Source organism: Mustela erminea, chromosome 5, assembly GCF_009829155.1.
Source record: "Mustela erminea isolate mMusErm1 chromosome 5, mMusErm1.Pri, whole genome shotgun sequence".
Classification (NCBI taxonomy): Eukaryota; Metazoa; Chordata; class Mammalia; order Carnivora; family Mustelidae; genus Mustela; species Mustela erminea.
In genome coordinates this window covers 85,674,990-85,701,013 of record NC_045618.1, presented here as the reverse complement: position 1 = coordinate 85,701,013, position 26,024 = coordinate 85,674,990, and the positions used below count along the sequence as shown (strand labels likewise).

At 47.7% G+C, this 26,024-nt stretch overlaps 1 long non-coding RNA gene across 6 annotated transcripts in view; it reads right to left on the bottom strand.

The window, feature by feature from the left end:
- Positions 1-6,827: 6,827 nt before the first annotated feature.
- LOC116591276 overlaps positions 6,828-26,024 on the bottom strand; it is a 35,438-nt gene continuing 16,241 nt past the window's right edge. For 2 of the 6 annotated variants that reach the window (XR_004285920.1, XR_004285925.1), the window contains 4 exons: positions 25,288-25,451; positions 21,881-22,215; positions 20,063-20,157; positions 12,454-13,167 (listed from right to left, as the gene is read on the bottom strand). This is a non-coding gene — a long non-coding RNA (uncharacterized LOC116591276). Of the gene's footprint in view, positions 9,950-12,453; positions 13,168-20,062; positions 20,158-21,880; positions 22,216-25,287; positions 25,452-26,024 lie in introns of those variants that run through there. The other 4 variants (XR_004285921.1, XR_004285924.1, XR_004285923.1 and 1 more) reach the window with 4 other exon arrangements.

Sequence of the window (26,024 nt, the reverse complement as noted above, 5' to 3'; positions counted from 1 at the left end):
TCAGAGTGGAACTCCAGTCAGAAATGTGCCCAAGAAGCATTCCCCAACCCTGGTACTTGGACAAGAATGTCCCAGGCCGGTTCCCCATTTTAAAGGAGCATTACAGAAAGTTAAACCAGATCCCCCGTGTGTTTCCCTCCTGCAGAAGTGGAACTCACAGACTCATTCATTCATTCGCATTATGAAGCACTACGATTCCCCAGGGCCCGTGCAAGGGACCAGACCCCCAGGAGGAACCAGCCACAGCCTCTGCCTCAAAGACCTCCTTGCTAAAGTCAGGAAGGGAACCAAACAAGCACACGTAAGACCAGAGGGTAAGATGAAGCACAGAATGTGATGGGAGCTCAGGTCAGGGGCCCCCAACGCTGAGTGCACTGAGATGAGATGAATCTCAACTTTGTCACTCTGCACAAAGCAGTACCCTCCCAGGTCCCTAGAGCTACCTACCCTTCTCCTCTTTTAGAGAGAGAGAGAGCACGAGCAGGGGGAGGGGCAAAGGGAGAGGGAGAAACAGACTCTCTGGTGAGCAGGGAGTCCCATGCAGACTCTATCTATCCCAGGACCCTGGGATCAATGACCCAAGCCGAAGGCAGATGCTCAACCGTCTGAGCCACCCAGAGCTCCTCTTTGTAAGAGATTACGCCCTTGCTGGCTATTTGCTTCCCCAGACCAGCACTATCTATGCTTAGTCCATTGCCCAAGTGACCCATGGCATCCTCTTGACAAGTGGCAGGAAGCAAAGCTGTACTCAGAACTTAGGAGATGGGATACACTATTCATTTTTGCATCTGCATGTGATCTTGGATTCCAGAGCTGAGCCTAGAAATTTCCAGCAGCCTTCGAATTGATGGCAGATGATGTGCATGCCTGAGGCCAGAGCTTCTCCAGCCCAGTGTGTACTCCAACGGCCTGGAGATGATGTGGAAATGCAGTTTCTGATTTAGCTGGTCCACAGCTGGCCTGACACTTGCATTTCTAGTAAGTTCCTAGACAAGGACTGGACTGCTATTCCAGAGACCACACTTTGAAGAGCATTTTGAATAATATTTTGAGTAAAATGCTATTTTATTTTTATTTTTTTTAAGATTTTTTTTAAATATTTTATTTATTTATTTGACAGAGATCACAAGTAGGCAGAGAGGCAGGCAGAGAGAGAGGGGGAAGCAGTCTCCCCGCCGAACAGAGAGCCCAATGTGGGGCTTGATCCCAGAACCCCAGGATCATGACCTGAGCTGAAGGCAGAGGCTTCAACCCACTGAACCATGCAGGTGCCCCTAAAATGCTATTTTATACATTTACATAATAAATGTAAATTAGAATTAAAGCTTAAAAATGTACTGAGTATACTCTATATGGAAAGCATTCAGCTATTTGTTTGTTTATGGGACAGGGGTAGGGGCAGAGGGACGGAGGAGCGGCGGGGTAGAGAACCTTAAGCAGGCTCCACACCAAGCACGGGGCCTCATTTAGGGCTCAAGCTCATATCCCTGAGATCATGACCTGAGCAGAAATCAAGAATCAGACACTTAACAGAGTGAGCCACCCAGGCACCCAGAAAACATTCAACTATTTAAAGGTAAGTTTTTAAGGTCTTTTAAATTGCCAGATTTTCAGTATGCACAATATATTTTCAAGATGTTATCTAACTGACCTGATAATATAGATCATGGGATAAAATCATAGATTTACTTTTTATTTAGTAAACATGTACATGGAGCTTCCTACCTCCCAGACCTATTCTAAGTGGTTTGCAAATACAAATTCCAGTAAATCCTCAAACCACCCTGTGAGGTAGGTACGGTCATTATTTTCAGATTTTTTCTAAGGAAACTGAAGCAGAGTCAGTTATAGAAACTCAGCCCAGGTCACAGTCAGCGGATGGCAACGCCAGGCTCGTTTGGATTCCAAATCCACATTCCCAACCTGTTAGTATAAAGCAGCTCCAAAGCGTGCATGGGATTCCCGCTGACTAAAATGACTGCGTGCAGCTCATCCATTCTGAATCTGGTTCCTTTACATTCGTTACTGGTATCCTACCACAACTGGATAAATATTACTAAGGATGGTTTGAATTTCTGATGTCTTATTAAAGGAAGAGTGTCTCCTAGGAACTACGTAATAATGCAGAAGCTGCAAGACGTAAGATCTGAGGGAACCTCAGAAAGCTGAACGACAGTGTGGGACCTGGATTCAGCGGGTCTGAATGTTCAGGGTCAAGTTTCAGGTGGTGCTAAGTAAAAGGAAGTGAGGCATGTCACTCCTTCCAGGAGTTTCCAGTTGTGTGGTCTATGTTCATTTCTGATTGAGGCTAGGTGTACCCAAAGCCACCACATTAAACATTTTGGTCAGACGTTTTAAAACTTTGCAGTATTTTAACATTCATCTCTAGGGAAGCTCAAAATAAACAAGCACATGCAAGTTTTAAGGACTCATGAATGAGCTTCTTTCAGGTGAAATGTTTTAGTGTTGATTCAATTTTGAGTTGGGTTTTAAAGTTCTCCTTCCAAACCTTCCCACCGCCATCACTGGGAGGCAACTTGCCGGGGCAGGACCTTGCCACTTGGCCCCACAGCATATAGCCTGCAGGGGTGAGTGGGGGTGGGGGTAGGACAGGGCTCCAGAAACTTTTCTGTGTATTCACACTTAACTCAGTTGTTCTCCAGGAAACACAGAGTAAACCTCTGGTTTGAGGAGGAAGCCTAAAACATCCATATGTAAACATCACAGAACTTAAAAGATAAACAGAGTAAAAAGCTTTCACCCTTTTGAGGTTAAACCTGGGAATAAGTGTACGGCTTGGAGTGAGGGCCAGAGGAATATGAGGACTTATGACAGGCACATTTTGATAAATGCTAATGATTAAAAATTCAGGACGTAAACTCATGAGCAAGAGGCGGGGTGAGGGTGTGAGTCGGCTAACAGGGAATCTGCAGAGGAAACTCGGCAAAGGGAGCACAAGAGGAAGTGAGGCACGAATCAAAAAAGCAATTTCCGTATTCTCTGATTTCACCTGTAACTGACAAGCCTTAGCCACAATTTCTGTCCCTTAAAAGCATTGATTCACATCTCAGATCCAGACAGCCAAGGACCCAGGTAATCCAGCTCCTGGCGAGTACTAACAGTAGGCCTCCTTTCTCAGACAGCGGCTAGATGCCAGCCATTCTCCATCTGTGATGGCTACAGGACAGAGGTGGCGTTATGATCCCCATTTTACGGAGGTTCAGAGAGGTTTAGCAACTTGTCTGAGGTAACACAGCCAGGAAAAGTGGCAGTGCTGGGGCTGAAACCCTGCCCCTCGGGCCCCCAAGGCCCTTTCTCTCTCTTTCTGGCCCGGGTGTGCTTCCTCCTCCGTGGAAGATGTTTGAAGCCCCTACCAACTGTCATTTCCCACCACTGCTGTCAGTAACCTCGAGTTGCTCTGGCTGCCACACGAAACCATTTTACTCTGAAATTCCACTTGCTACTATTTCTATTTTATAAAATTTCCTTATTGGAAAAGTACCTCCCAGGAGTGTTTGAAGGGTAACTGATATAGGAGCGCCTGGCTGGCCCAGGTGGAAGCCCCTGTGACTCTTGATCTCGGGGCCGTACTTCTGAGCCCCATGTTGGGTATGGAGATTACATACATACATACATTTTACAAACTTAGAGAAGAAAAAAAAAGAAAGAAAGAAAGATAACTGATTTTGTTGCTACAAGTCCCCAGGAAACTCCCAGTTTCCTATAAACTGCACAGCCGTGGAGGCAGTCTTGGATCCAGGGCTTCAGTAAATGGGCGACCTTGGCCTCTGGCAGAGAGAGTCCAGGACCTCTGGTCCCAGGTCATTCCTCAGAGCAGCCAGCAGGAACCCACCTCCTCTGGGTCTGCTGGGAAACCTGCCCAAGGTCATTCATGATTAAGTTTAGACCACATTCAGCTGATTCTCTAAGGTGGTGATAGTAGCGGGAGCAAATGTCCGTGGGGCCTGTGGAAGGCTGCTTCAAGGGGCACCACCCCTGGTGACCATCACGACAGAGGCAGACCCCCAGAGGGACTGCTCAGTTACTAACATGCTGGGGTGGGGGGTCCTTTTGTAGGTATAAAGACCTCTTTCTTCCATGTCTCAAACACTATTAATGAAGGCGCTCTCCTTCCCTGCCTTTCCCACGAGTGGGCTGGTAGAAGGAAACGAAGGGTCTCCGTGATAAAAGTTCACTCCTCCTAATGAGGCGGGCCTACGGGTGTGCCAACCTGGGTCCCACTCCAGGCCCCAATCTGTACCACTCCGGGCGTCTCAGTTTCTTGTCTGTGAAGGGGCCCATGCAGCTCTCCCACACTTGCCGTGATGCTTAACACTGCTGGTAGTATCTGAGGCTTGGTGGATGACAGCCCGTGCTATTGGGGTGATTCCCATTAGTAAGGCTGAGGCATGTGACACCGTCCCTTTGACATACCATTCCCTCCAAGTAGCATTCCTTCCTCTGCCTCTCAGGGATGCCCAGGACCTGTGGAACGAGATTCTCTTTAAGGACAAACTGGGGGATGCCTGGGTGGCTCAGTTGGTTGGACGACTGCCTTCGGCTCAGGTCATGATCCCGGAGTCCTGGGATCGGGTCCCGCATCCGGCTCCCAGCTCCATGCGGAGCCTGCTTCTCCCTCTGACCTTCTCCTTGCTCATGCTCTCTCTCACTGTCTCTCTTTCAAATAAATAAATAAAATCTTTAAAAAAAAAAAAAAAAGGACAAACTGGGGTGAGGAGCTTAAGAACAGCCTCCCTGACCTTGTGCGTCCCCCCTCCCCCTAGCTCATTTTGGCCTCCAAATGTGGTGCCCTGCTGCGGGGAGCCCATTCAGCCCATACCCAACTCACAGGAATTGCCATGGGGCTGGATGGGGAGACTGAAGGTTATTGTGGGCTGGGTCCCCCGGGGGCAAGCCTGGAGGCTCGTGACCTCAGACAGCCCAGTAAAGCCCTGGAAGGTGAAACCTCCACTCCTGCAATCAGCCTCTGGCCAGGCAGCAGTCTGCTCAGGAGACAAGCCTCAGTGGAGAAACAAAATGTGTTTATGGAATGCGACACACCTCTCCTGGGGCCTTGCCAGGAGCCCACTGTTAGGGGCCAGCTGGCCAGGCACACCCTCAGGCCATTCCCCCCACCATTATGAGGAAAGTGAACTTGTATCATGGAGACCCTTCCTTTCTTTCTACCAGCCCACTTGTGGAAAAGGCAGGGAAAGAGATCTCCCTCATTCCTGTAGCAGCATTAACTGTGTTTGAGAGGATGACGGAGGGAGAAGGTCTGTTCACCTACAAAGACTCTTTCCTCTGGCTAGTAAGTGCAAGAAAAGTACCTCACGGAGCAGTTTGCATAGTGTAATCTTGTCAGTAAGCAAAACACTATACTAAAGTGTTCTGCCTACCAGGATTTTTAGTTTGAGCAAAAGAAACTAATTCTGGATAATGGAGGCATAAAAGATTTGTGAGAAGGATTTTGGGGAGCCCTCAGAATCTCCAGGAGGAGAAGAGTGTAGGCTGGCCCACTGCGGCCCTAACAGTTGACCCACTGTGCTCTCTCATTATTAGCCTCGGATTCAAGATGTGGGTCGAGGGTGTGCTGGAGCCTCATCATGTGCCTGAGAAGGGAGGCTGGGAACGTGAATGGCCGGTGTTTTTAAGTTAGGACATCTCCCCCAACCACAATAAGCAACTTTAGATGACAAATTTGAGTGACAAATGTCCCAAGATGTTAAAGGTGCTTATTTCTGGGTAGTTGGATTAAAAGGTGAGGTGGTGTTTTTGTTTTTTGGTAACTTATTATAGGGAATTTCCAACAATACACATCCAACAAATGCGGGAAGTGTATTAACATGAACCGGCATCTCTGGCTTTGGCTCATGGGCAGTTCTGTTTCGTGTGTACCTCCATCCATCTCCTTTCCCTATCTTATTTTGTAATAAACACCAGTCCTCACACATAAGTTTATATAATAAGTTCACTCTTAAATATCTTAGTACTTATCCCTAAAAGAAACCAGAGGCGCGGGGGTGGCTTGGTCAGATAAGTGTCGATTCTTGGTTTCGGCTCTGGTCAGGATCTCAGGGTCATGGTATTGATTCTGGGGTCCAGCTTCAAACTCTGTGCGGAGTCTGCTTTGGACTCTCTCTCCCTCTCCCTCTGGTACCCCCCTCCCTGTCTGTTCTCTCTCTCTCAAATAAATAACTAAATAGGGGCGCCTGGGTGGCTCAGTGGGTTAAGCCGCTGCCTTCGGCTCAGGTCATGATCTCAGGGTCCTGGGATCAAGCCCCACATCGGACTCTCTGCTCAGCGGGGAGCCTGCTTCCTCCTCTTTCTCTGCCTGCTTGTGATCTCTGTCAAATAAATAAATAAAATCTTTTATAAATAAATAAAATACAAAAATAAAAATAAAAGATATGAACTATATTAAGATTTTTATTTTTAAGCAATCTCTACACCCAACGTGGGGCTCGAACCCACACTTGAGATCAAGAGTTGTGTGCTTCACAGACTGAACCAGCCAGGTGCCCCACATAAGAACGATATTTTATTTTATTCATTCATTCATTCATTCATTCATTCATTCATTCATTCATTCAGAGTAGGCTCCAGGCTGAGTGTGGAGCCCAAATACAGAGCTCAAACCCATAACCCTCAGATCACAACCTGAGCTGAGATCAAGAATCAGACACTTACAACAACTGAGCCACCCAGGTGCCCTGGAACTATATTTCAAATGTGTAACTTTAATGCCATGGTCACACCTTAAAAAAAAAAAATTAACAATAATTCAGAGAGATTTAAAAAATGATCTTCTCTGTGTATTTCTCTATTTAATTATCAGGGAAAAATAAAGCTATTTCCATATTTAATTTGTTCTAAAACACATCAACACATTAACTACAGTGCAGCATGCCTCACAAACCCCGTCTGAGGAGAAAAGCCAGTCAGGGGTCAGAAGCATGACCCAGGGTGACAGTGGGCATGCTTTGGGCCACAATGAGCAGAAGCCCCTGGAGCCAGGGCTCTGGAGGCTCACTGACGTGGTGAGGCCATCGGAAATCACCAGGCCTCCACCTGTGCTCCTCTCCCTGTGCGTCCTGTCACACGGCAGAAAGGCCTGGTGGCTGCCAAGCTCACAGGTGACAGGCCCCAAATGGAGACAAGCCAACCCCTCAATGAATCTTGCTCTTTTCTTACATGCACATTTACACACATCCACACTCCTAGCACCCACATTCATACTTATACACTCACCAACACACCTATATTCTCACCCCTGCCCCACTTACGCTCCTGGGGAGACAACTCAGACCAGTTTAATTATATCTCAAAAGTGGGGCATGTTTACACCTGTCAAACCTTGAAAGGCTGCACTGAACCCCTGGATTTGTGCAGGCAGCTACATGACCAGGAGGAGGACCACTGTGAGCTGGAGGGTCAGCCTTGTGGGCCCCCATCTCACAAGAGGTCTGTGCCCGTGAAAAGTTTGGTTTCAGGGGGAAGTCGAGGTACTGACAATGGTCAGAAAGCCATATAGAGCAGCACAACACAGGAGTGGGAGGCAGCCTGGGCAGGAGCACCCATAGAAGAGAGGCTCGTAGACTACAGCATGACTGAATCCCGGACTCTGCACATCATGCATGCTCTGGTCCATGCAACCGGGGCCAACATGGAGCTCTGTGCTTTTGTGGACCTGGAATCGACGTCTGTCTCCTTTTTCCCGAAGTGCAAGGCCAACTGCACCCACCCAGCTCATGGGACTGTAATGATGAAGGAAGGAAGTCAGAGAAAGCGAGGACTTTGGGTGGTCCCTCCATGACCCCTGCCAGGGCTGGGGCTTCAGGAAGGAAAGGGGTGAACCACAGTGTGGGGAAGGCAGTTTTGCATAGTATTGGTTCAGCTGGAAACTGTAAGGAACCATCAGTGACCACCTGACCTGTTCCAGGTGTTCTATAGAGGAGAGCAGCAGCTCCCCTCCCAGGGGGGGCAGTCAGTAACTGCCCCAACCCAAGACAAGTTCCTAGGAACACCGAACTAGATCCAGAGAGCAAAATTCTTGCCAGAGTTTGGACAGACAAGAAGAGACAGGCTTTCCAGCAGGGGAAGTGCCAAGGTGGGTGTCCACTTGGAGTCCCTCAAGGAGTACACAGGGCTTCTCTAGTCAGATGGTAGGGGTGGGACCAGATTAAAGGAGGGTGTGGATGTCTGGACTTGACCTACAGGCAACAGCGAGTCACACCAAGTTCCTGAGCAGGGAAGTTGCAGGATAAAGGTTTCTAGCAACACTTAGCAGAACTTAGGATGCAGAGTGAGCTGTAACGGAGTCCAGCTGGAAAGCAGCTACAGCTGCGAAGGAGTAAGAAAACACAGATCTGGATGGAGGTCACAGGGGATGAATTAGGAACAAGATATACTGTGAAGAGAAAAGTGTAGGATGCTCTGGCTGACCCCCCCCCCCATTGCCAACTGTCAATTGACACTTGTCTCAGCTGATGCTTGTGTCCATGAACCCTAAACCAGCGACTGCTAATTTTAAGTCAAAGGAAGTTGATGGAGCCCCCAGGGAGTGGAGAGCTCGCAGAGTAAACAAGAGATTGGGAAGACCAGGGTCGGGAAAGTCAGGAATTGAGGGCTCTAGAGAGCCAGAAGAAGGTCATGGCCAGTGCAGCAAGACTGCAGCACCGAGGGTGCATCTGCTTTGTAAATGACCTCTAACCTCTCACTGTCCTCAGCTCACTTATTCAGGATCTGAACCGAGGTAAGAATATCCACTGGCCAGGTGGACACCGCATTCCTGTCCTGACTGGGCAGGGAAGGGGGTGGAGTGGAAAGGGTTTGGCTCCTGCGGCTCTCTTTCGCCCTCTTTTGTTGAGGGCAGTAGGGATGAAGCAATTGCCCCAAAGGAGGTTAGAATGCTCCAAATAGGTGCTGAACTCCCCAGAAATGACAGCTAGCCTCACCTGGCCCTTGCTTCCATCCCACAGATTCCCCAGGTTGCTGAGACCTCTGACTACAACTATTCCTCTCCTGAAGCTACTACCACCCTTGTAAGGGCCGCTCAAATATCCTGCGTTCCTTGACTTTTGTGCTGCGTTTGATGTTCCCGCAATGACAACAGTGCCTGCCCATGGGCGGGTGGGTGAGTGGTGGGCTCACCACTGGGCTTACAGAACACCTCAGGATGGTCCCTGTCTCCTAGGTAACTTCCTCCCCTACTTCACCTTTATACAGCCTCAAAGCTGTGGGTGGTCCTTTCCAGGACCCCAAGATGAAGCTAAGGTCCTTTGGGTGCACACCCCAGAAGCTGGCCCTGCCTGTGTGGCCTCCCTATCACCCACACACACTTGCCACAGTCTGTAGGTCCTCATTTCTGCTGAAAGACCTCTGTACTCCACCCAGGAGCACCAGGTCTGGCGGGGATTAGCTGATTGGTCTTCAGCCTGCAGAACCCCTTCCGCAATCTCCCCGGCATTGCTACACCCTCCTCCTTCCATCCTACCACACTCGTACATACCTCAACCAAAGCATTTCTCCCCCACCCCCTAGAATTATCACAATGTATGACATTTACTTGCCATACTTTTTCCTATCGGTAAGAAAAGGGATTTGACATATAACTTATAAAAAGTCCTTTTTAACTATAACCCCCCCCCATCTCTGTAGAGGTAGCACTCCCCTGAATTTGCTGCGTAGCCTCCAGATGCATTTTATTTACTTTTATACACATATTTATCACGACCAGCGATTAACACCGGGCTCTGGCAGTGTTGATTTTACGGTCGTTTACGTCAGTGTCGTCATGCTCCAGGCGTCGTTCGGCGCTCTCGGCTCTCCGGCTCGGCGTCATCCCGGAGACGCGCACAGTGGCACAGACCCGCTTCTCTCTCCCCGTTTGTGTCCCCCTTGGAGGGCAGTGCCTGTATCTTTTCCACTCTCTGCTTCCAGTTAGGTGCTCAATAAATATGTTTGAATAAATAGGTGAATATGAATATGGCCCAAGAGTTATTTTCAGTATTTCTACTAAGAATGTAAACCTCAGGGCAGCTGCTTCCTTTCCCATCTTGCCTGTCGCCCTCAAGTTCTCAGTTCCAAGTTTTAAATCCACATGGATCCTGCTCCTGCACCCCCTTTCTGAAACCCCCTAATTCCCTATTTGAATAGATGTTTGAGAAATGCAAAATCAGATAACTATAAATGACCGTTTCAGCCAGCTGGAATAAATCAGATGACCAAATCCCAGCCAACAGAAAGGAAGGGCTCATGATGCCTTCTTTTTATACATTTAGTTCTTTTTTTTTTTTTAAGATTTTATTTATTTATTTGATAGAGATCAGAAACAGGCAGAGAGGCAGGCAGAGCTGAAGGGAAGCAGGCTCCCCAGGGAGCAGAGAGCTGGACACGGGCTTGATCCTAAGACCCTGGGATCATGACCTGAGCCGGAGGCAGAGGCTTTAATCCACTTAGCCGCCCAGGAGCCCCTATACATTTAGTTCTTTTTCATTATACAGGAAATTCATGTTTCTTAAAAATAAAAAAAGAAAAAATTCAACTAACTCAAGGAAACCTTTCTTACCCAAATACAAACTCATCTTAGTTACAGAGTAGTTCTCAAAATCACTATTTTGAATGACTTCTTTCCTGATTTTATACCATTTTTCTTCATATAGTTGTGTATATACTTTTGTAATCTATTTTAAAATGTAACATACTGTAAGCAGTTTCTGTATTATATAAGATATATAAACATTAATTCTTAATTGTTGCATAATATCCAACAAGTAAATACTGTAATTTACCAAATTGCTTCTCTAATATTATTTAGTTTATTTCCACTTTTTTTTTTAAGTACTGGAAAGAATGTTGGCTACAGAGCTTTTTATGTATTTAAGTTTATACCTTTGGGATGGCATTTCATAAGAGCATGTATTGGGCCAAAGGGATGGGCTTAAGAGGGCTTCTTACAGTACTGCCAAATCAGTGCAGTTTACAAATGCAAGCCTCTCTCCTCCCAGCGGTGTGTTAGTAAGAACACTTCTACAATGGCACTTTTTAACCCTGGATATCACACATTTTTAAAGTCAGCCATTTTGACAGAGGGAAAATACATCCTATTTTAAGTTTAAGCATTTGATTATTATACCTTTTCAATTGGTTAATAAACAATTGTGCTTTTTTCGGTGATTTGTCTGGTCATATTCTCTAACCTGGAGTAATATTATTTTTCTTTGCCATTTAATATACAATAAGAATTTTAACACTTTGTCACCTTGCCTATCAATCAATATCTTTTACCAGGTTTTCTTTTAATTTTTAAAAAACTCTATAATACTGGACTTCATTGAAATGTTTTACCATGGTATTACATCTCAGGAATACTGTATGTTTTCTCATGCTGTTTTCTGAGAAAAGTACATTTTGTCCCACAAGGTATAAGCTACTTCTGCGCTATTCCTGGGAAAGGATTTCACTGTCTATATTTTATTGAGGTGTAGAGGACATAAGCTTGCCTACAGGTGTATGTCCCTCCCTTCCACAGGAAATAGTCTTTACTCATCTCGGCTCCATGTGGCTTAAAATGTTTTCAATCAAATCTATCAATCTTTTCCTGTATGATTATTTCTCTTTCAAATATTTATTTATTTATTTTAGAGAGAGAGAGCAGAAGGGGGAGAAGCAGAGTGAGGGAGAGAGAGAATCTCAAGCAAACTCCACAGTGAGCACAGAGCCCAGTGCAGGCCTTTATCTCTTGACCCTGAGATCCTGATCTGAGCTGAAACCAAGATCAGACGCTCAACGGACTGTACCACCTAGGCACCCCTGACTATTTCTTTTAAACTTAGTCCTTTCATCTCCAATGATTTTGTTCCTTATTTTGTTTTGTTTTTCTTTAGATGTTAGGGTTTTTGTTGTTGTTGTTGTTTGTTTGTTTGTTTGTTTAATATCTAACTTCAAATCCACCTGGGATTTATTTTGGTGGGGTGGATCTAAGAACAGTTTAGAAATAGGCAACAAAAGCGTATTTATAGTCTCTGACCCACTTTAGAGGTTTACCTCTAAGGAAATAATTCAAAATAAAATATTTGCAAAGGTGTTCATAGCAGCACTATTTATAATAGCAACAGTGTAAAAAGCCCAGACATCTACTTGCAGAGGAGAAGTTAGGCAAACTGTGACACAGAAGAGGAGAAAGAAAGGTGTGTTGATGAATTTTAAAAGAATACAAAAATGTACCGGGACGCCTGGCTGGCTCAGTTGGTTGGGCAGCTGCCTTCGGCTCAGGTCATGATCCCAGCGTCCTGGGATCGAGTCCCGCATCGGGCTCCTTGCTCAGCGGGGAGCCTGCTTCTCCCTCTGCCTCTGCCTGCCTTTCTGTCTGCCTGTGCTTGCTCTCTCCCACTTTCTCTCTGATAAATAAATAAAATCTTAAAAAAAAAAAAAAAAGAATACAAAAATGTACCTACTGTATGCTTATAGTTACATATAATCATACACAAATTAAGACCACAGCCTGGGAAAAAGACACAAGTGGTAGTGTTGTGAGTAAATTACTGATTGTAGCTGGGTAGGTGGTGTTTGTCCCTTTCTTGAAAGGTGTCAGAAAGTGGATCTGGAGATGGGATGGGTGCTCCTGGGTGAATTATTTTCCCTTTCCCTAGAATTACTTAAATTCTGTTAATATCAGCAACAAGAGATTTATTGCACAAATACAGTAGCTCCTGACATTTGGAATGGATGGGTTTCAAGAACTTTGCTGATCTGCAAATATGCACATAAGGAAACATGCAGCTCCTCCCCTGCTGAATCATATCTTCTCAGAGAGTCCTTGTGTGTCTTTTGCTTATTTTTGCATCCTTTCAACCATTGCTAGTTTTATCTCTCCCAGGATGTTCTTTTTTTCCCCCCACAAAGAAAAAGTGCTGAATACCCCTGCCCCCACCCACACTTGACAAGAACTACCCTGTAGCCAAGATGAGTGGAGGCTTCCAAGTCTTGACAGCTCAGGTGCTGGAGAGACAGCCAGGCTCCCTCACCGGTAAGTGATTCTCACTTCAGCCCTGGCCTGGAGGCACAATTCTAATGCTGACCTTGCAAAATCACAGTCCTGACATCAGAGGCTTGCTCTCAAATAATTGAGCCAAGAAGGTCAATTCTGTAAGTCTTACGAGTCTTCTGGAAAAGAAGGAAGTTGTGGCAGACTGTTACATTGTGGGAGACAGTGCCCTCCCAGGAAGCCAGCTTCCCCCAATCTTCGTCCTTGTGAAGTCCCGCCCACAGCGGCTGTGGTCTTAACCACGTGTCTGCCTTTGGCCAATGAGACTTTAAGGAGGCACGATCCAAGTATAGCCTTGATAAGTGCCTGGGTAGGTGGTGTTTGTCCCTTTCTTGAAAGGTGTCAGAAAGTGGATCTTCTTGTTGTCTTCTTGTTAAACTCCCTCTTAGAACCCCGCTGCCATGCTTTAAGGAAGTCCTGGCTAGCCGGTGGGAGTGTGGTGATGCCTGCGAGAATGAGACAGCTCGTGGAGAAGGGCAGGGGTGGGTGCACAGCTGAATAACACCATGTGGAGCAGAAGAACCTCCCAAACAACCCACAGGATCGTGAAAAATAATAAATCAAGGTAGTTTCAAGCCACCAAATTTGGGGGTTGTTTGTTAAACGGTGACAGATAACTGGAATACGTGGAAATATACATACAGTAGGTCCTATAGGATGTTAAGTCAGAGTAAAATACAAAAGAAGGCATACAGTTATCAAGCCTATGTAAACATGCATGCTTATACTACAACCAGTCCTAAAAGCCACTCACTTTAAAATTACAGAAAGTATTTGCTGCTCGTTAGGTTCATTTTTTTTTAAGGACTTAAATTCCTGTTAGTTAACATACAGTATAATATTAGTTTCAGGCGAACAATACAGTGATTCAACACTTCCATACAACCCCCGGAGCTCATCACAACACTGTGCACTCCCTACTCCCCATTGCCTATTTAACCCATCCCCACTCCCCCAACCTCCATTCTGGTAACCATCAGTTTGTTCTCTATAGTTAAGAGTCGGCTTCTTGGTTTGCTTTTCTCTCTCCTTTTTTTTTTTTTTTTGCCTTTGTTCATTTGTTTTGTGTCTTAAATTCCACATATGTGTGAAATCTATCATATGGTATTTGTGTTTCTCTGACTTATTTCACTTAAAATAATACTCTCTAGCTCCATCCAATGACAAGGTTTTCATTCTTTTTAATGGCTGCGTAATATTCCATAACATCTCATATCTCACATCTTCTTTATCCATTCATTTTAATGCAGTAGCTATCAAAATATCAAGAGCATTTTTCACAGAGTTAGAACAAAAAATCCTAAAATTTGTATGGAACCACAAAAGACCCCAAGTAGCCAAAACAACCTTGAAAAAGAAAAGCAAAGCTGGAGGCATCACGATCCTTATATTACCAAGCTGTAGTGATCAAGATAGTATGACAGTGGCACAAAAATAGATACATAGATCAATGGAACGGAACAGAAAACCCAGAAATGAACTCACGACTATATGGTCAATTAATCTTCAACAAAGCAGGAAAGAATATTCAGTGGGGAAAAAAACAAGTTCTTCAATAAATAGTATTGGAAAAACTGTACAGCAGCATGTAAAAGAATGAAACTAGGCCACATTCTTAAAACACACACAAAAATAGATTCAAAATGGGACACCTGGCTGGCTCAGCTGGTAGAACATGAAACTCTTGATCTCAGGGTCATGAATTTGAGCCCCAGGTTGGGTATAGAGATTACTATTAAAAAGTATATTTAAAAAAAAAGATTCAACATGGATTAAAGATCTAAATGTGAGACCTGAAACCATAGCAATCCTAGAAGAGAACACGGGCAGTAACTTCTTTGACATTGGCCATAGCAACATCTTTTTAGATATGTCTCCTAAGGCAAGGAGAAAAAGCAAAAATAAACTATCGGGACTACCTCAGAATAAAAAGCTCTGCACAGTAAAGGAAACAATCATTAAAACTAAAAGGCAACCTACAGAATACAAGATGTTTACAAATGACATATCTGATAAGGAATTGGTATCCAAAATATATAAAGAACTTATAAAACTCAACACTCAAAAACTGAATAATACAATTGAAAAATGGGCAGAAGACATGAACGGATGTTCTTGCAAAGAAGACATACAGATGGCCAACAGACCCAGAAGATGCTCAGCATCACTCATCATCAGGGAACTACAAATCAAAACTATAATTTCACCTCACTCCTGTCAGAATGACTAAAATCAACAACACAAGAAACAACAGGTGTTGGCAAGGATGTAGAGAGAGGGGAATCCTCTTATACTGTTGGAAGGGATCCAAACTGGTGCAACCATTCTGGAAAACAGTCTGGAGCCTCCTTAAAAAGTTAAAAATAGAACTACCCCACAGTCCAGTAATTGCATTACTAGGTATTTACCCAAAGAATACCAAAATACTAATTCAAAGGGACACATGCACCCCAGTGTTTACAGCAACATTATCTACAATGGCCGAATTACAGAAATAGCCCAAGTGTTCATTAGGTTATTATTTAAGTAGATATCTCTTTGAAAGTGCTATAAGGAATTTCAAAAAGTCTATCATGGCTCCTGTTCTCAAGAACTTCCAGTCCTTGAGACAAGTCATGTCAGGGAACTCTTGGGAACAATACTTATGACCCCCAGCCCCGAGAGGGACTGGCTGAATGGAAGAAGTTCTGGGATCTGCAGAAAGCCAGTATGTCTTCCAGGAGAAGCAACTGACATCCTCTTTTTATGGAAAAGTGGGTCTGAGTAAGGAAGTTCTATCGAAGCAACGTTCTGTGCACGTGTGCATGTGAATGTGTGTGTGCCCGTGCACGCAAGCAAAAAGTAGTCTGGCCTCAAAGCCTCCCCTGACCCTGGCCAGTCCTGAGCTTCTCCGATCTTGGCAGTCCTGGGTTCAGTCCCCAGGTTCAGGGACCTGCCTGAGACTCACTGACAAGTCTTGACCTCTCTCAACACTTCCGGTCAGCTCCAGACAAAACCATGCCGTGGTGGCCATCACCAAGCGGGTGCCATGATGGAGATGTCACGTAGGCTGTTCTAAAGGTGACTGAATTCTTGTTGGCTAAAATACACCATATGTGAGCCTTGGGCAAAATTAGGAAGCTTATAGCATGAGTAAGGAGGGCATGATATCTGGAAAAGTACTTTGTAAAAAAAAAAACAACTGAAGGAACGTTGCAAAGCAAGCAACCAACGAAACAAAATTTTGGCCTCCATCCTTCCAATTTCTTGAATAATGACAGTAAAAGTCCATATACTTTACAAAATATATTTATAAGAGCAAATGGACATTCATGAAAAAAAAATCAGAAACCATTGATCATGTTTTGAGTGAAAGCTTTTGAGTATGATTTCATGTCTTATTCATAGGCAAATTTTATGTTGGCACTGTTGCTTTGGGTTCACGAGAAGGATTCATAGTTTGACATTTCTCAGTGTTCTAGAAGGACACCCTGGCTACCAATGCTGAATCAGTCTTTGATGCTCTGCAGGAACACAGCAGTTCCCTCAGCCATCCCAGACTCAACCATTTCTGAAAAGGTGAGAGCTCTCTTCCTGCCAACTGCAAATCTTGTAACTGAGCCCAGTTCAGCCAAAAGTTTAGGGGTCAGGAAATCCTGGTTCAATCTACTTGTTTAAAGGGAACAACACTGTTCTTGCGAAACTCCTGGTTCCCTTTGTGAACTGAAGTACTGAGTCACCTTTCTGAGGTATTCCTGCAATGAGATTCCTATATTTCCCAAGATTTTTTTACTTCATTTTTCCTTGATTAAGAAACGAGTACAGTGAGTAGTCTACTAAATGTCACAGAAGGTAGAAAGACGCTGGTGTGACAGCTAGGACTGCTTCAGGATCAGGAAATAGGAAGCCGGACGTGCCCTTCTGTTTGCAGAAATCTCCATTCACAGAGGCAGGAAAGATTGCCAGGCCCCTGTCCTGGGAAAGGAGTGGACTGGGTGCACACTGTTGATTTTCCTCCAAATTGGAACAGCTCTGCAATCTAATTGAACCTTTTGTTCCAGCTGCTCAGTGGACCGGGCCTCTGTGATCTTGATAAGGGAGGTACCTTTCCTATTTTATCTGGCTTCCTAGCCCAGTGTCTTGGCTTGTTTTCCAGCCTTATTGTTTCAGCCTGTTTGAATAACGAAGCTCTCTGGTGAGGGTTCCATAGCCTGCCCTCCAGCAGGCAGCACCAGAGGTGGGGATGGCTCAAGCTGGATCCATTCCTCGTGGGGTCCTTTCCATGCCCACTCTTTGGCTCAGAGGCCCCCTGGGCACCCAAGGGTGGGAACTGGGCAAGGATGTCTCACAGCTCCGAGGTCATGAGACTGTTGGAGTCCTCGTGGTGACTTAACAAATAGCCTCCTTGATCTTGGAACCCACCTTGCCTGAGCAGCCTTTGTGACTCCCTGCTCAGAGGATCCCTCAAGGCCCCATCAGGGGCAGGGAGGCTTCCATAGAATCACTTGGGGAGAAGGGGGGCAGTAGAACATAGTGGTTAATGGTGGCCTCCTGGCCTCACCACTTGCCAGCCATGAGGTTTGGAGAACATCATTTAATCTTTCTGTGCCTCAGTTTTCTCATCTTCAAATTGGGGGTTTTGGTAGTTCCTCTTCATAGGGTTGAAAGGATCAATCCAAATGCCCTGGTAAAGTTCTCAAGAATACAACCATTAGTATTAGTCGTAAGGTAGTGCAGAGAATAGGAAGTCTTTATCTGCTCTGCTCCAGATAATAACCCCAGTTGGTTCCTGTTAATCTGGCCCGCCCTCATCCCCACCCCTGCCTGGCTGCAGAAGGCCTTGTCCCAGCTGGAATGGCCCATGAATCAGAAGTCAGACCTTCTTCGATCTTAGTCCTTGGATTTCTGTGGCTTCTGTCCTCGGATGACTGTTCACCCAAGTTCAGTTGGACACGAAGGTAGAGGAAAATTGCCTAGGAATCTGCGTACTGTGGCTGAGAAAAAAGCACTGACATTACACGGAAAATGTGGATTGATATAGGAGAAGGTTCATGTTTATAGTCCACTTTGGGAGAGCCTAAGGAACAGGATTTCAGGGAAGGGGACTGTCACTGGAAGGAGGCAGCATTTACTTTCCTTAATTTGCTAGATCATCCCTCCCCAGCTTCTGAACAACCAGGTTTCAACGAAGTATCTTTGACCTAGGCCTCTGGGCCTTTGGGCAAAGGGTTTAGAAAAGCTGCTCAGAAGACAGCTTAGTGTCAGAGGAGAGCAGGGCTGGCGGGAAGGGGGCTGTTCCAGGCTGGGATTCTGGGTTCTAGCCCCACTCTGCAACCCAGGCCGCTTCCATGTCTGTGCAATTAGGGTGGTCAGGAAGTTGGTCAGAAGCTCCCCAGCCTCTCCTCTGGCTTGCTGAGTCCTGGGTCTGTGGCACTCCAGTCCCTGCCCCCACCCGAGCCGCGTATCTGTGCACCTGGAGAAGCCCTGGCAGATTTCAGCTGACTCATGTTACCGTAACAGGATGCGTTTCGTATTGCTCTCTGGACCTGGAAAAAACCGAGAGTGCCAAGGGTGGCCCAGTATGTGAGCGTTTCCTGTTTCTCCGAAGGCTCACAAGTCATCAGCATCCCGGGAGCAAGGCAAGCCAAAAAAAAAGGCAACACCTCCCGAAGTGCGCGTTGCTCCAGGCCTCTCCCGGCCCCCACAGCGCCCGGCGTGGCTGCAGCGGGAGCGCGGAGCCGTCATCTCTGGCCCCGCCATCTCTGGCCCCGCCATCTCTGGCCCCGCCATCTCTGGCCCCGCCATCTCTGGCCCCGCCATCTCTGGCCCCGCCATCTCTGGCCCCGCTCTGTCGGTGGGGAAGGAGTTCGCAGCCTGCAAGCTCCATGAGGGTCCCGCGTGCCCTGCTGAGGGGCCCTCAGTCGGATCCGTGGATGGTCGGACTGACCCCTGGTGCTGCTAGGGGCTTCGCATCTGGAGGAATGGGCTCTGCACATTCGTCTGCGGTTTTTCCGCGCCCCCACCCCCGGGATGTCCATCCTTCCAGACACCAAGCCCCATCCGTTCCTTTAAACACACCATACTAGGATGTGCTCCTCTCCGGGCGTCCCCAGGGGCGGTTGGCATTCATGGGGGTCATTTGGGTTGGATACAGTGTGAGTGAGGACTGGTAACAGGAGTGGGACTGAAGTATCTGTTGTGCACCACTGCACAGCAGGTAGTCTGTCACTGCACTGAGTTAAGTAAATGGACTGTGGAGAAAGGCGAGAGGCAGGGTGGGTGGGTGGGAAAGGAGGCTTAGTGCTGAGGGGGTGGGCACCAGCGGCCTTGAACGCAGAGATTGGGGGGTGGAAAGAGGGGAGGGCCCCAAGGCTGAACCCTAAGAACCCCCAGCAAGACCAGGAGATGGGGCGGCCTTCTCTCCCTGCTGGCCTCCTGCCCAGGGCTGAGAGTGGTGTGGACCACCCAGCCGTGGGGCCACTATCCCCACGAGGAAAGAAAGGAGCTAGCGAGTGGGAGGGGCAAGTGTCTGGCACGGCTAGCTACTCTTTAAGTGGTTTTGTTTTGTCTTTGAAGTTTAGAGATAACCCTATAAAATTAGCTGCATCCAGATGTCTCAAGAGTCAAACAGAGTCACCCCAAAGGACCTGTTGCAGGCTGGATTTGTGTCCTGGGGCCATTCACAGCCAACAGACTTCCTCTGGTGAGCCCTGTGCAGCGCTGGCCCCCTGCACGCACAAGCTCTTCTGCACAGCAGTCACTGCAGCCAGTGAGCTCAGGTCCTCTGTCCAGAAAAGCCCCTGAATCACATGTCCCACCCAGAGACCACTTAGAAATTCCTGCTTCTCAGTCACTGTCCCCTCTCTGGGCCACCCTTGTGCAGAATCCCAGCTGAAGGAAAACTCCAGTGACTGCAAATTACTTAAAAATGAAACTCAGATTTCTTATCCCTACGATGTAAAGCACCCAGAGGAGTTTTACTCTTACAAAATCCAATAAACCACCCATAGCTGTATCCAGCAAGCAAAAGCATACCTTTGTTGGTAAGCAGAGGAATGACCAAGCAGATTGGGGACACCGGATCTCATGCCCAGGGGACAACTCTGGGACCAGTCTTGTTTTCCAATAGTCTAAAAGAGTTGGTGAAAAGTGACATTTATTGGATACTTTCCAGCTGTGTGAATGTGGACAGGTTCCTAAACCCTTTGTGCCCCCAACTTTTTATCTATAAAATGAGAATACTTTTCTCCCCTCTTAGGGTTTGGTGAGAATTAAATGAGTCCATCTCTGTCACGTACATGGATGGTGGCTGGTGCACAGAAAAATGGGAGTTAACTGTTACCTCAATATCAGCTATTACCTTGTGCCCGCCCAGAGTGGGGACACAGTTTCTGCTTTTGGGGCTGAAGTTTCAGAGGTTCCTCAAAACCAGGGCCAGCTGGCCATTAAGTGGAGCCGTGGGTCTTCCGATCTCCCTTCCCTGGGGAGAGATGTCTCCAGAACTCTCTCTCTCTAGACCCTGCCTCATCTAGCCCGCATGCCAGGCACCTGCACCTGCCTTTGGGTCCCTCGTTGGTGGAAAGTGGCCCTGAGTTAGGATTTAGAGGATACTCCGTGTAGCAGCAAAGTGACCTTCCTCTCTGGACCTCAGGGCTCCTGTCTGTCAATTAGAGATAATTGCCCTGCCCACCTACCCACATGCAGGGGGCATTTAAAGACCAAATGCAGAAGAAATATACATTCTAAATGTATAATTTAATGTACCTAAATGTAACATCAGGAGTCTCCACTGTGCCTCCAACCCCAAACTACCCTCTCTAAAGCTCAGCTGGGGTGGAAGAGATTAGAATAGACCAAACTCAATAGGTCTGCAGAGGCCTGGGGTGGGGGGTTGGGGGGGTTCCTTAACCACCGACAGTCTCCGTCTGCCCCTAGGCGAGACTGCTAAGAAGAGGTGGCCATTAACCCACTGAGCCCTTGAAATGCTGGGGGCAGTCGTTCCAGCCCAGGTGGTTCCCTAGTGCAGGAGGAAGTAGGGATCTTGTCCCTAGCCAGCCCAGGCTGGAGTATGGAGTATGGAAGATGGTCTTCTGGAAAAGGCAGCTCAGGCCTTGGGGCCAGCAGAGCTCAGAGAAAGGGGAGAGGAGGAGAGGAAAGTGGAGGGGAGCAGAGGAAAGGGACTGAGTATGAAGCAAACCTAAGCAAACCTTTGTGAACCTAAAGCTCTGAGCTGCCGCTGAGGGTAAGGGAAAGTGCCTGGGAAAGCATGGGGCCCTGTGGCCAGAGCATCACCCAGTGGGGGAAATAAAAATAGAGATATGGCTCTCCCCTTCCCCACCCCAGCTGAGGAATGTCTGCATAAAAAGCCACCCTGAACTTACACGGAAGCAACACACAAATTACACTGATGGAAGGAAACGCTGGGAGTGTGGGGCCTAGCACTGGCCTGGCACTTCATGGGGACACCATGAATTTGTTCCCCTCGTGCGCATGCGCACACACTCTCTGCTCCACTTGGCCTCACCACCAGGCTTTCTGCAAGTGTAAAGTACCTACTGTGTGCTGCGGTGTACAAAGTGCCTACTATGTGTTGGTTCCGGGAACCAGCCTTAAGAGCTGGACTTGACCTCTGGGAGCTGCCAGTTTAGTGGTTGAGACAGACTTGAACCCAGGAGAGAATGAGAGCCTTAACAGGAGTCCCGGAGGGTGCTCCAGAGCTGGGAGTGCTAGTAGATGGTCCTCCAGGCTGAGGGGACAGCACGCAGAGCAGGAGGGGGCAGGAGCTTTGAGGTGACTGTGAGGCATGGGTTGGGCAGAGGGAGGGTCCTTGGCTGGTATTTTCTTGTTACATACCTCCTTGATTTATTCTTTGGTACTTCCTGGAGAAGCAGGACCTTGGCTGCCCACCTTTACTGTAGTTGCCCAGTCACACAGCTCTCTGAGGGGAGTGGCCTCTGGATCCCCTGGAAGCGCTGTCTTTTCTGACAGAGGATCTCTCAGCAAGCTTCCAGAGCCAGAGTAGATTCTGGGTGAATGCTGTGGCTCTAGTAGAGCCTGCAGCCTGAGGAACAGTGTGTGGAAGTCTGGCTCCATGAGCATCACAGCTCGGTCGCAGATGGGTGAGGGATGTGGGCGCCCTGCCAGTCAACAGGGAACTGCACAAGGGGTTTGCACAGGCCACTCTATTCCTGTAGTCACCAGGACGAAGCTGAAGTTAGCGGGGGTCCCCGGCTCTCAGGCTCCAGCATGGGTGAAGCCTGCTTCCCAGTCGATGCGCTTGGAAAAGCCCCTGCCTCTACCACGGGCCGTAGAGTGCTGTGTAACTTCCTCTGTGGGTCAGTGCTCCACCAAGGGCTGAGGGAAATGGGGCCATGAGTCAGGCCTCAGCCCGTCACTGATAAACCACCAGCTGCCCAGCCTCCACTCTGCACGCAGTGGACACTGGGATGGCTGCCCATCGCCTTCTCCCATCACCACTCTGTCCTATGTAGGACATGTGGGGCTGCTCCACAGGGGGTCGGGCAGATAGGGGTGGGTCCCATGAGCTTCCAGGGTCAGGACCCGAGGTGCCCGCCACCAGCAAGCTGTTTCACCTGGGCTTGGTCACGCCACTCAACTTGAGGGTAAGAACATTCTCTACCTTCCCCTCAAGCTCAGGAGACCTGCAGGGGGAGTCTGCTCTTCTCAGAAAAAGGTACTTAGCTTAGGTAATTAAAAAAAAAAAATCTGCGGTTACTTCAACTGCCTTCAAGGAATTCACCGTGTAGGGACAGGCTTGGAAACGCAACAGCTGGCTTTTAGAAAACAAGAAGGATTATCTTTGGATCGCTTGTTCTGAGCTGACGGAACCCCTCAGGGTGGGGAGGCACAGGCTGGAGTGCCAGTCATACTTCTGGGCAATTTAAAGCCACGTGCTCTGTGTCACCAAGACAGTGACTCAGCCATGTGCCTGCCAAAGCTCATTCACAGAAGGACGAAACTGCTCGCTAGGCATTTTTTAAAGAGAGGGCCCTTCGCCTCCTGGAGGGAACCTGGGGATACACAGGAGGGGAGACTTTCCAGCCGTCCAGGATAGTGGCCCTCAGAGCTGGGACGGGACTTGGGGGGGTGGGTTGCTTCTGTTCCGTCAGCCCCTGGCTTTCCATCCGTGTCTGTTAGATGACCGAAGGCACACCAGAAGAAATGACGTGAAGCTAGCGCAAAATCCTAAAGCCCATACTTTCCTAGGCGTGTCTTCCCTGTTGTCCCGTAGCTCAGCAGACAGAAGCGATGCTTGAGTGGTCCCCACAAGGGAGCAGACACCCAGTGGGGAGCAAAGGGATCCGTGCTCCCCAAGCACTCCCCCTTTCTTTCAGTCCCTCCAAGAAGGTAGGAGTTGGCCTCAAACACCTGGAGGGAATAAGGCTTCTCATGTCTGGTCTATTTCTGGGATTATGAAGAGTGTATGTTGGCTGAGGCCATCAAAAGGTATTTTTTTAATTATTTTGTTCCTTAAAAACAAAAACAAAGGCCTGGTGACAGGTGCTCAGTCCAGGCTAGACCAGCACAGCCAGGCTGGGAGGCGTGGGCAGATACTTGGGGGCCTGGCCAGGCTGCCCTGCCAGGGCCGGCAGACAGGTCCTCATCCTGCAGGAGCCACCCGCCCATGGCACCGCCTCACATCTTGAAATCCCCACCTTCAGCTGCTCCTGGGAGTCTGAGAGCCCTCTGTAGGCAGCTGCCACCTCAAGAGTCCCCACTTCCGGGAGCATCCTGGCCATATTGGCTGGGGTTGGCTGGGGTTGGCTGGGGTTGGCTGGGGTTGGCTGGGGTGGGGGGTGGTTCTTGCCTTTTCCATCCTTTTCACTTCCTTTTTCTTTCTTTGCCATCTCCTGACTTAATTTAATTGTCAGCCTGGCTGGTAGTGACCAGAGGCCGGAGAGGGTGTCACGCTAGACAGACTCCCCAGTAGGGGTGAGAGTCCAGCAGCAAGGACAGGACCCGCAGGACCAATAGATCCCGCTTATCTCCCTGGAGACTTGGTTTCCGGGGCCACCCCGAGGATACCAGTTAGGGCAGGAGAGGACAGGGGCAGGGTAGGGCCACCAAGATTTGGGTCCCTCAGAGAAGAGGACAGCAAGAAGGACATCAACAGGGTTATTAGGCTGATGGCCTTAATGGCCCAAACACCAAATATGGCTGGATCAGAAACACAGTAGGCATTGGTGGCTACAAAATGCAAGTTGGCGGGGCACCTGGGTGGCTCAGTGGGTTAAGCCTCTGCCTTCGGCTCAGGTCATGATCCCAGGGTCCTGGGCTGGAGCCCTGCATCACGCTTTCTGCTCAGCAGGGAGCAGATCTCCCTCTGCTCTCAGCAGGGAGCAGATCCCTTGTGATCTCTCTCTGTGTGTCTAATAAATAAATAAAATCTTTTTTTTTTTTTTTTTTAAAGAAAAATGCAAGTTGGTTCTGTGCTTAAGGCTGTGATGTCCCTGCAGAAGGATGATTTCACCTGCCAGGTGCCATCCAGAGAAGTGCCTTTTTACCATTCTCTGCACCAATGAAAACTCTCATGGCCAGTAGTTTTCAATGACTGTTGTCTCTAAAAGGAAATTGGGGCTGCATTTTCCCACAAGAATTTCAAGGAATTGTGATTACTCAGAATTCCCTCGTGACATTATTGTGAACATTTGAGAAATTCCCAATGCCTCCTGTTGCCCTGAGTGCGGGAAGCCAGGGATAACCCAAATCACACACAGCCCAGAGAGAACAGTTCATACCAACTGCATAAACTATTGCATAACTACAATGGGGTTGCTTTTTCTCCTTCTCCTTCTTCTTCTTTTTTTTTTTTTTTCTTTTATAATGAAAGGAAATGCAAATGAAACTAATGACTTCTGGTAAAATTGTGCTTAGAAGATGACTTCCTACTCCCTATCTCTCCCCTCCCCTCGAAAGCCCTCCTCTCAAGATCTCTTCTCCAGGTGCTTAGTTCCCATAGCAGTTTTCCAGGATCGGGAAGGGACATGGGACAGTCCAGGTAATGAATTCTGGGAGACCTCCCACTTTGGGATGACCCAAAGCTTTGCTCAGGCCCAGAGACAGATGCAGGGGCTCTCCAGGCTAGAAGAACCTCTGGCCACCAGCCAAATTCCAATGCCAAGTGCAACTCCGATCATGAAAAAGACGTGGAGAATCTTGCCAAATATTAAAGACTGCCAGGAAAAAATAAAGGGCCTGCATCACCCTCCTTCCTCACTCCGTGGAGAGAAACAGCTCACCTTTATTACTGACATCCATGGACGATGGGTGTGTAGGGGCTGGATATGTCCAGGGGAGTCTAACCGGAGGGTTGCCAGAAATCCCCAAAGAAGTTGCCTGGTCATATGCATGCAGCAACACTTGGGAGTTTGTCCTCTCAAGGGCCACAAGACAGAAGAGAATTCTGGGGGAAAAAAAAAAAGTTTCCTAGAATTATCTACCTGGAAAAGGCTGTAGGCAGGTAGACATATGTCTCATTTCTAAATAATGATTTGTTTTTCTAAGAAAAAAAAAAAAGAGACAAAAGAAAAGAAACAAAAGAAAAAAGGAGAGAGAGGGGAGAAGAAAGGAAGAAGAAAGAAAGAAATGGGAAAGAGGGAAGGAGGGTGGGGGAGGGGAAGGAAAGGGGATAGAAATGAAAAGGAGAAGGTAAAAGTTCTGGGGCTATGCTGTTCAGCATGGCAGCTTCTGCTCACATAGGACAATTGAGCCCTTGAAATACACCTGATCGGAACTGAAATGTGCTGTAAGTATAAAACAGATGCTGCATTTCAGACGTAGTATGAAGAAAGGCATGTCAGTAATGTAATTGTTACTGGTCACCTCAGTGGCTCAGTCAGTTAAGCATCTGGCTTCAGCCCAGGTGGTGATCCCGGGGTCCTGGAATCGAGCCCTGCATCGGGCTCCCTGCTTAGCCGGGAACCTGCTTCTCCCTCTGTCTCTGCCCCGCCCCAGCTCATGCTCTCTTTCTCTCTCT